Consider the following 9,199-nt stretch of genomic DNA (forward strand, 5'->3'; position numbering starts at 1 on the left):
TGACTTGGGGGGGGAGGAACTTGAGCTTCCGGTGGGTGGAGGTTTCCCACCGCCTCCGGCCAGAAGGAGGTGATTAACATGCTGACGTCACCGTGCTCTGGGGCAATAGCTTTTCTGGGGAGAAGTGGACGGCGCGGGTAGGGATTCTCAGGAGCCAGGTTAGGCGTCATGGGGATGAATTCCCGACGTCCCCGCCGTCCCTCCGGACTCCCCCAGAGCCCCAGTGACGCGATGATCAGAGGCGTGAACGCTTTGCCTTCCCAGAGACTGATGGGGGGAAAGGCCGTGGCACGGCCTCTCCGGTTCCTGGCAGGGAGGGCAGAGCCTGGCCCACCCAGAAAGTGGCCCCTGGCGGGAGGGAGGAGGACTGGGGAGGGGGATGGGAGGGCCCTTGCGTCCTGGCTACCCTAGCTCTCATCTGACCTCACCTACAGGAAACTACCCGGCTGGAAACTCCCTCAGCAGGGAAGCCTTTACGTGGAACTTCTTCTTCCCCTTCTTTTTTTTTTTTTTTTAATTTATTTCTTTGGAGAGAAGGTTCACGGGTGGGGGGAGGGGCAGAGAGCGAGGGAGAGAGAATCCCACGCAGGTTCCATGCGGTCATCGCGAGCTCCGCGTGGGGCCGGGGCAAAAGTGGGGCGCTTAGCGAACTGAGCCACCCAGGCGCCCCGCGTCTACTCCGGTCTCTAAGACTTAGGCACGCAGGCTTCCACATTCCGTCACACTGTGGCCCTCCCCTTGGTGAGGAACGTTGGGGGCTGCCACGTCAGTGCGTGTATCTCCCGTCCCCTTTGCACTTCTCAACCGCAATACTAGAAGAAAGGAAGACAGTCTGGTTTCCTAAGTTCGACTGCTGGTCCTACAAAACCTAGCTCTTCAATTCGGCTCTTTTGCTCTTTCGCATAGCTAGCTGGAGAAGGCCGTCCAGGGAGCCACCCTGGAATAATTATTTCTGCCCATTCCTGCACCTCTCTTTGACCTGCCTGCACTTCTTCTCTTCATTTTTATTTTTATGAGAGACAGAGAGCACGCAGCACGTGAGCAGTGGAGAAGGCCGGAGGGAGAGCGAGACTCTTAAGCAGGCTCCAGGCTCAGCACGGAGCCTGACGTGGGTGGGGCTCGCTCCCAAGACCCTGGGAGCAGGACCTGAGCCAAAGTCAAGAGCCAGATTCTCAGCGGCCAGAGCCACTCAGGCGCCTCCCACTTCTTCTCTTTAAAAGGTGAATTTCGGGGCGCCTGGGTGGCTCAGTCAGTTAAGCGGCTGACTTCGGCTCAGGTCATGATCTCGCGGTCCGTGGGTTTGAGCCCCATGTCGGGCTCTGTGCTGACAGCTCAGAGCCTGAAGCCTGTTTCGGATTCTGTGTCTCCCTCTCTCTGACCCTCCCCTATTCATGCTCTGTCTCTCTCTGTCTCAAAAATAAATAAACGTTAAAAAAATAAAAAATAAAATGTTTAAAAGGTGAATTTCCAGGGGCTCCTGGGTGGCTCCTTGGTTGAGTGTCCAACTCTTGGCTTTGGTTCAGTTCATGATGTCGCTGTTGGTGAGTTCAAGCCCCTCATCGGGCTCTTCACTGACAGTGGGGAGCCTGCTTGGAATTCTCTTTCTCCCTCTCTCCTCGCCCCTCTCCCACTCATTCTCTCCGTTTCTCTCTCAGAATAAATAAATAAACTTAAACATTTTAAGAAAAAAAAGGTGAGCTTCCAGGCACTGAAATTCTGGAGGGAAAAAAATTGGACTAACTAGCTGCGGCAATGCTTCTGGGGTGCAAAATGCAACATATTTCTCTAGGAGTCCATTGACAAGGAAGATAGCTGATGGAGAAAGGGTATTTCTTTCCCTGAGCATGTCGCTAAAGGACAGCCCCCAGATCATAATTCTCTTTAAGATGGTAGTTTTTAATATAACAAAAAGTATTAGGAACCCTATACGAAAGAGTGTTGTTCTGCCTTGAAAAGGCAGGAAACTCTGGCACATGTCACAACATGGATGAACCTTGAGGACATTATGCTAAGTGAAATAAGCCAGACACAAAAAGACAAATAGTGGATGATTGCATTTATATGAGGAACTTAGTCAAAATCATGGACACGGGAGGTAGAATGGTGGTGGCCATTCTACTGGGAGGAGGGGGATGGACGGTGGTGTTTAATGGGTCCGGAGGGTCAGTGTTGCCAGACGACAGGACTTCTGGAGATGGAAAGACGTGACCGATAGGCAGCAATATGAATGTACTTAATGCTTTTGAACTATACACTTAAAAGGGTTAAGGGGTGGCTCAGTCGGTTAAGTGTCCCGACTTCAGCTCAGGTCATGGTCTCGTGGTTCGTGGGTCCAAGCCCCGCGTCGGGCTCTGCACTGACAACTCATAGCCTGGAGCCTGCTCTGGATTCTGTGTCTCCCTCTCTCTCTGTCCCACCCCCACTTGCTCTCTGTCTCTCAAAAATGAATAAATGTTTAAAAAAAAATTTTTTTTTAAACATTAAGATGGGGGGAGCCTGGGTGGCTCAGTCAGTTAAGCATCTGACTTAGGCTCAGGTCATGATCTCACGGTTTGTGAGTTTGAGCCCCTCTTAGGGCTCTCTGCTGTCTTCACAGAACCCGCTTTACATCCTCTGTCTCCCTCTCTCTCTGCCCCTCTCAAAATAAAGAAACACTAAACATTTTTCTTAAGCGGTTAAGATGGTAAGTTTGATGTTATGTGTATTTTAGCACAATAAAAAAATCGAAGAAAAACAAGCGGTGAGTACTGTGAGCTTCACTGCAGGCTGCCAGGGGTACCGAAGGAGGGTACCAGGGCCTGATGCTGGCAGAGACTCTCTCGCCTCACTTTACCCAGCGCCAGCAGGAGCCCTTCTCTCCAGAGCCTCTGTATCCTTCCTTCCACGTGCATAGATCACACAGTCATCATTCAGGCCCCTTGTCTGAAACATCTGGCCTCAAACCACTCCCAAATGTTACCCTTTCCTTTTTATTTGTCAACGAACCGGGCACAGAGTCAGTCATTTCCTAAAAACTACTTTCCTCATTATCAATCCTCAGTTTTTGAGCAATTACAAAATGCCAGTCAGTGTTTTATTTATTTATTTTTTTTTATTTTTTTTTTCAACGTTTATTTATTTTTGGGACAGAGAGAGACAGAGCATGAACGGGGGAGGGGCAGAGAGAGAGGGAGACACAGAATCGGAAACAGGCTCCAGGCTCTGAGCCATCAGCCCAGAGCCCAACGCGGGGCTCGAACTCACGGACCGCGAGATCGTGACCTGGCTGAAGTCGGACGCTTAACTGACTGCACCACCCAGGCGCCCCAAAATGCCAGTGTTTTAACTTACTTTTCCAACAACCCCATGCAAAATTGGTGAGGGAGAGAAGCAGAAAAATGTTCACCTTTAGCCCAGAAGACTGACCCATAGCCTGCGTCATCCCAATAAGGATCAGGTGAGTGCCGGGTGCTGCGTTCTGTTCTTCAAGGGTCTCATGACTGCCCGTGCCTCTCACCGATAGTTAACCTCGAGCTGAATGATAAGCACCACAGACATCTTGCGAAAGTGGTTTTAGGAGTAGAAATTTGGAGAAATGTTTATGATCCAATACTTCTGCATGTCTGTCGCCTCCCGCTTGAGCGCATGACCACCAGCTTCAGACAGCCAAAGCGTGGCTCTTTCAGCCCGCGGCTCCTGTCCCCGTGCTACGTGCTGAAATAAACTAAGTTGCGCAGTAAGGTGTCTCAAGAATTCTTTCCCGACTGCCGTGCTCAATGATCCCGCAAGAGAAAGAGAATAACATTAGTACATTTTACATAGGAGAAAACGGAAGCATAGGAAGGTTAAATACTTTGTCCACAGCAGCACAGCTAGGAAGACGCAGAACCAGCTGTCACGTTCCTGGACTGGCCCGGCCCTGCAAGTCCAGACTCTGAAATCTGGACACTCTAGCCCTCCTTGAATCTGATTGGGCTACTGAAGGGAAACAGGCTTCTCAGATGCTTAATTTCCTAAGGCACACGGACACTTCAAGGGTGGGACAGGGTTATACTATGCAGCATCACTTCAACCTATTTGACCACTGGGCTTCTTTTTCACGAAGCATCTTAATGAACTCTCCCGGCTGCAATTTTGCAAAACTTTGCATCCGTTAAACAGTGTAATAAGCAACACTGCTTTTGAGAGAGAGGGAGACACAGAATCCAAAGCAGGTTCCAGGCTCCGAGCTGTCAGCTCAGAGACCGACACGGGGCTTGAACCCACAAATCGTGAGATCGTGACCTGAGCCAAAGTCAGATGCTTAACCGACTGAGCCACCCAGGCGCCTGAGAAAATTTTTTTTCTTGTGATAAGGATTTTAAGGTCTATTCTCTCAGCAACTTTTAAATATACAATACAGTATTATTAACTCTACTCACTATACTGTACATCACATCCCGAGAACTTATTTATTTTATGATGGAAAGTTTGTACTTTTTGATCTCCCTAACCTTTTTTGCCCATCCCTAACCCTCACCTCTGGCAACCACCAATCACTTCTCTGTATCTATGAGCTTAGTTTATTATTTTTGTTTTTTTAGATTCCACATATAAGTGATATCATATGATGTCTGCCTTTCTCTATCTGACTCATTTCACTTAGCATAATGCCCTCAATGTCCATCCATGTTGTCACAATGGCAAGATTTAATTCTTTTTACTTATTTTTAATTTTTTTAATGTTTATTTTTAAGACAGAGAAAGACAGAGCCTGAGTGGGGGGCGGGCAGAGAGAGAGGGAGACACAGAATCTGAAGCAGGCTCCAGGCTCTGAGCTGTCAGCACAGAGCCTGGCGTGGGGCTAGAACTCACTAACCATGAGATCATGACCTGAGCCTAGGTCGGACGCTCAACCAACTGAGCCACCCAGGCACCCCAAGATTTAATTTGTTTTAATGGCTGAGTAATATTCCATCACACACACACACACACACACACACACACACACACACACTCACCTTTATCCATTCATCCATCGATGGGGACTTAGGTTGTTTTCATGTCTTGGCTATTGAGTAATACTGCAATCAACATGAAGGCCCATATATCTTTTCAAATTAAGTGTTTTTGTTTTCTTTGGATACCCAGAAGCAAATTGCTGGATGATACGGCAGTTCTATTTTCAATTTTTTGAGGAACCTCCATACCATTTTCCACAGTGGCTGCATCAACTTACATTCCCACTAGTAGTGCAGGGGGGTTTCCTTGTCCCCATATCCTCAGTAGTACTTGTTATCTCTGGTCTTCTTGAGGACAGCCATTCTAACAGGTGTGGTGTGGTATCTTATTGTGATTTTGTTTGCATTTCTCTGATGATGAGTGATGCTGAGCATCTTTTCAGGTACCTGTGGGCCATCTGGATGTCTTCTTTGGAAAAAAATGTCTATTCTTAGATCCTCTGCCCATTTTTTAATTGGAATGTTTGGGTTTTTTGCTATTGGGTTGAATGAGTTCTTTACATATTTTGGATATTAACCCCTTATCAGATGTATGATTTGCAAATATTTTCTCCCCTTTACTAGGTTGCCTTTTCGTTTTGTTGATGATTTCCTTTGCAAGGATGAAGCTTTTTAGTCCGCTGTATTTCCACCTTGCTTATTTTTTACTTTTGTTGTGTTTGGTTTTGGAATCAGGTCCAAGAAGTTATCACCAAGGTTAATGGTAAGGAGTTTACCACCTGAAGTTTTCTTTTGGGAGTTTTACGGTTTCAGGTTGGCACTAAATAATCTGAAGTGCTTGTTATGTATTCTTTCAAATTGTTATGTCTTCTTGTACTGTATACATTACTCGGCAACTTGCCTTCTTCATTTAACATATCATTGAGATAACGGAGTCCTTAGTCGAAAGAAACACAAATGGGGCGCCTGGGTGGCTCAGTCGGTTAAGCGTCCGACTTCAGTTCAGGTCGTGATGTCGTGGTCCATGAGTTCGAGCCCCGCGTTGGGCTCTGTGCTCACAGCTCAGAGCCTGGAACCTGTTTCAGATTCTGTGTGTCTCTCTCTCTGACCCTCCCCCGTTCATGCTCTGTCTCTCTCTGTCTCAAAAATAAATAAAGGTTAAAAAAAATTTTTTTTAATGAAAGAAACACAAACCGGGGTGCTTGAGTGGCTCAGTCGGTTAAGCGTCTGACTCTATTTGAGCTCAGGTCATGATCTCATGGTTCAGAGATCAAGCTCCACAATGGGCTCTGTGCTGAGCGTGGAGCCTGCTTGGGATTCTCTCTCTCTCTCTCTCTCTCTCTCTCTCTCTCTCTCTCTCTCTCTGCCTCTCCCCCACTGGTCTCTTGCTCTCTCTCAAAATAAATAAACAAACATCTAGAAAGAAAGAAAGAAAGAAAGAAAGAAAGAAAGAAAGAAAGAAAGAAAGAAAGAAAGAAAGAAACTAAATCTGGCTAATTCAGCAGAAAAGTAGCTTATTAAAGGCCATTGTGTAGTTCGTACAATTTCTGGAAAGTAGGAGCATTAGATTTTAGATGATTAGATTTTAGGTTATTCCCGATTGTCCTGCAAAATGGCTACCCTGAACTGCCACTGCCACTGGGCACAACCACCGCATCTTGCACGTGTGACTCATTGGTACTCTCTCGGCTGGCTCCATGGACACATGACCTGTGCGATCGCCTGTGGCCCTGCACTTGGAAAGGCCATGCTTTTGGTTGAATACTCTGCTGTTTCCATCTTGAAATTCCTAATAATTGTTTAAACAAGGGGCCCCGCATTCTCATCTTGCACTGGGCCCTGCAAATCGTGCGGTCAGTCCTGGGTTCTGGACATTGGGTGCCTGCTATTAGAGTCACTATCACCTCTAGAAACGGGACGAAGTTGCCCCTGTTGTCATCAACCCTCACCAGGATGCATTCACGCATTCCTTCCATGCCGCTCTCCCTCCCCTGTTTCCAATTCAAGATGTGGGACCCCTGCTTCTAACCTGCAGGTTTTCCAGCTACAATGGAGTTAGAAGAATGAATATCTAGTCTTTTATGGTGGGAAGAAAACTGTATCTTCTAAGGCAGAGGTGGGTGGTAGTCCCCCAAACATAGGAAGTAGGTTCAGATGCTCAATAGTTGAATGGAATGACAGCTGCTCAGTAAGACAGAGCCACATGAGTATGTATAGATTTGTCACATCCTTTTAAATAGCTGCCTAGGGGTACCTGGATGGCTCAGTTGGTTAATCGTCCTACTCTTGGTTTTACCTCGGGTCATGATCTCACGGTTCGTGAGTTTGAGCCCCGCATCCAGCTCTGTGCTGACTGTGCGGACCCTTCTTGAGATTCTCTCTCTCTCCCTCTCTCTGTTCCTCCTCAACTTGTGCTCTCTCTCTCTCACTCTCTCTCTCAAAATAAATAAATAAACTTAAAAAAAAAATAGCTGTCAGGCACCGGGTGGCTCAGTTGGTTAAGCATCCGACTCTTGGTTTTGGCTCAGGTCATGATCTCATGGCTTGTGAGTTCCAGCCCTGCGTTGGGCTCTCTGCTGTCAGCACAGAGCCTGCTTCAGATCCTCTGTCCCCCTCTCTCTCTGGCCCCCTCTCTCTCTGCCCCTCCCCACTTGCGCACACACTCTCTCTCAAAAATAAACAAACATTAAAAAAATAGCTGTCTAATATTCTGTAGTGGAGACATAGTGTAATTTATTCAGTCGTTGCCCTGTTGATGGGCATTTAAGATATTTCCACTTTCTTGCTACTAGTGTTTTCACAAACATCTTTGTACACTTGACCTTATGTACTTACGGTTTTATTTCAGTAAGCTGGATTCTTAGAAGTGGAGGATCTGGACAACTGTGAATATGTTGTGTCTATGTTTAGTATATATCGCCAGATTACTTTTTTTTTTTTAATTTTTTTTTAACGTTTATTTATTTTTTTGGGACAGAGAGAGACAGAGCATGAACGGGGGAGGGGCAGAGAGAGAGGGAGACACAGAATCGGAAACAGGGTCCAGCTCTGAGCCATCAGCCCAGAGCCCGACGCGGGGCTCGAACTCACAGACCGCGAGATCGTGACCTGGCTGAAGTCGGACGCTTAACCGACTGCGCCACCCAGGCGCCCCTGCCAGATTACTTTTTAAAATAGACAGTAATTTAGGTTCCCACCAGCAAGATACAAAAGTGCCTTTTTCTTCCATCCTTTCAGTTTCTGAATATTATCACTCTTTTTATCAATCTGATGAGAGAAAAATGACACTATCAGTATTCTTTTGATTTCTGGTTTCTTGACTACTAGCACCTTTTCATATTGTTTATTGGCTACACGGAGTTCCTTTTTGATGGTTTGCCTGTTCCCATCCTTTGCTCATTTTTCTTTTCCTTTTTTTCTAATGTTTATTTTGAGAGAGAGTGTGTGAGAGAGCACGATAGCAGTCCTGCAAGGGGTGTAGGGAGGGACAGAGAGAGAGAGGGGGAGAGAGAATCCCAAACAGGGAATCCCAACATGGGGCTCGAACTCACAAACTGTGAGATCATGACCTACCTGATGCCGAAATCAAGAGATGCTTAACTGACTGAGCCACCCAGGCGACCTGTTTTGTTCCTTTTTCTTATCAAGTTGTTGGTACCCTATGTGTATTAGAGATACTCTTTATTAGTCATATGTGTTGGGTTATTTCTCAGAGCATGTTTTTAGTGGTTTTTTGTTTGTTTGGGTTTTTAAATTCTATTTATGATATGCTTGAACCCACGAACCCTGAGATCATGACCTGGGCCAAAGCAGACACTTAACTGATTGAGCCACCCAGGCACCCCTGGCTTAATTTTTTTTAAGGTAGTTAAATATGTCTTTTCCTTTGTGGCTTCTCTGTTTTTGTTATTCTTAAGAAAGTTTTATCATTCATTTCTGTGTTGACTGGTTACAATAAGCACATGTTAACTTTTGTAAAATTTATGTATGTATTTTTTTTTAATTTTTTTTTCAACGTTTATTTATTTTTGGGACAGAGAGAGACAGAGCATGAACGGGGGAGGGGCAGAGAGAGAGGGAGACACAGAATCGGAAACAGGCTCCAGGCTCTGAGCCATCAGCCCAGAGCCTGACGCGGGGCTCAAACTCACGGACCGCGAGATCGTGACCTGGCTGAAGTCGGATGCTTAACCGACTGCGCCACCCAAGCGCCCCAATATATATGTATTTTTTTAAAGGAAAAAATGTAAAAGCCATGGAAGAGTATCCTGAAGACTTGT

At 46.3% G+C, this 9,199-nt stretch overlaps 1 long non-coding RNA gene across 1 annotated transcript; it reads left to right on the plus strand.

The window, feature by feature from the left end:
* Positions 1–398: 398 nt before the first annotated feature.
* On the plus strand, positions 399–2,737 carry LOC147572290 (uncharacterized). Its single transcript, XR_015245783.1, has 2 exons — positions 399–1,220; positions 1,460–2,737. It is a non-coding gene; the product is annotated as an uncharacterized LOC147572290 (long non-coding RNA).
* Positions 2,738–9,199: the final 6,462 nt, after the last annotated feature.

This window comes from Puma concolor, chromosome E4 (genome assembly GCF_028749965.1).
Source record: "Puma concolor isolate L17-30 chromosome E4, mPumCon1.1.hap2, whole genome shotgun sequence".
In the NCBI taxonomy this organism is placed as follows: domain Eukaryota; kingdom Metazoa; phylum Chordata; class Mammalia; order Carnivora; family Felidae; genus Puma; species Puma concolor.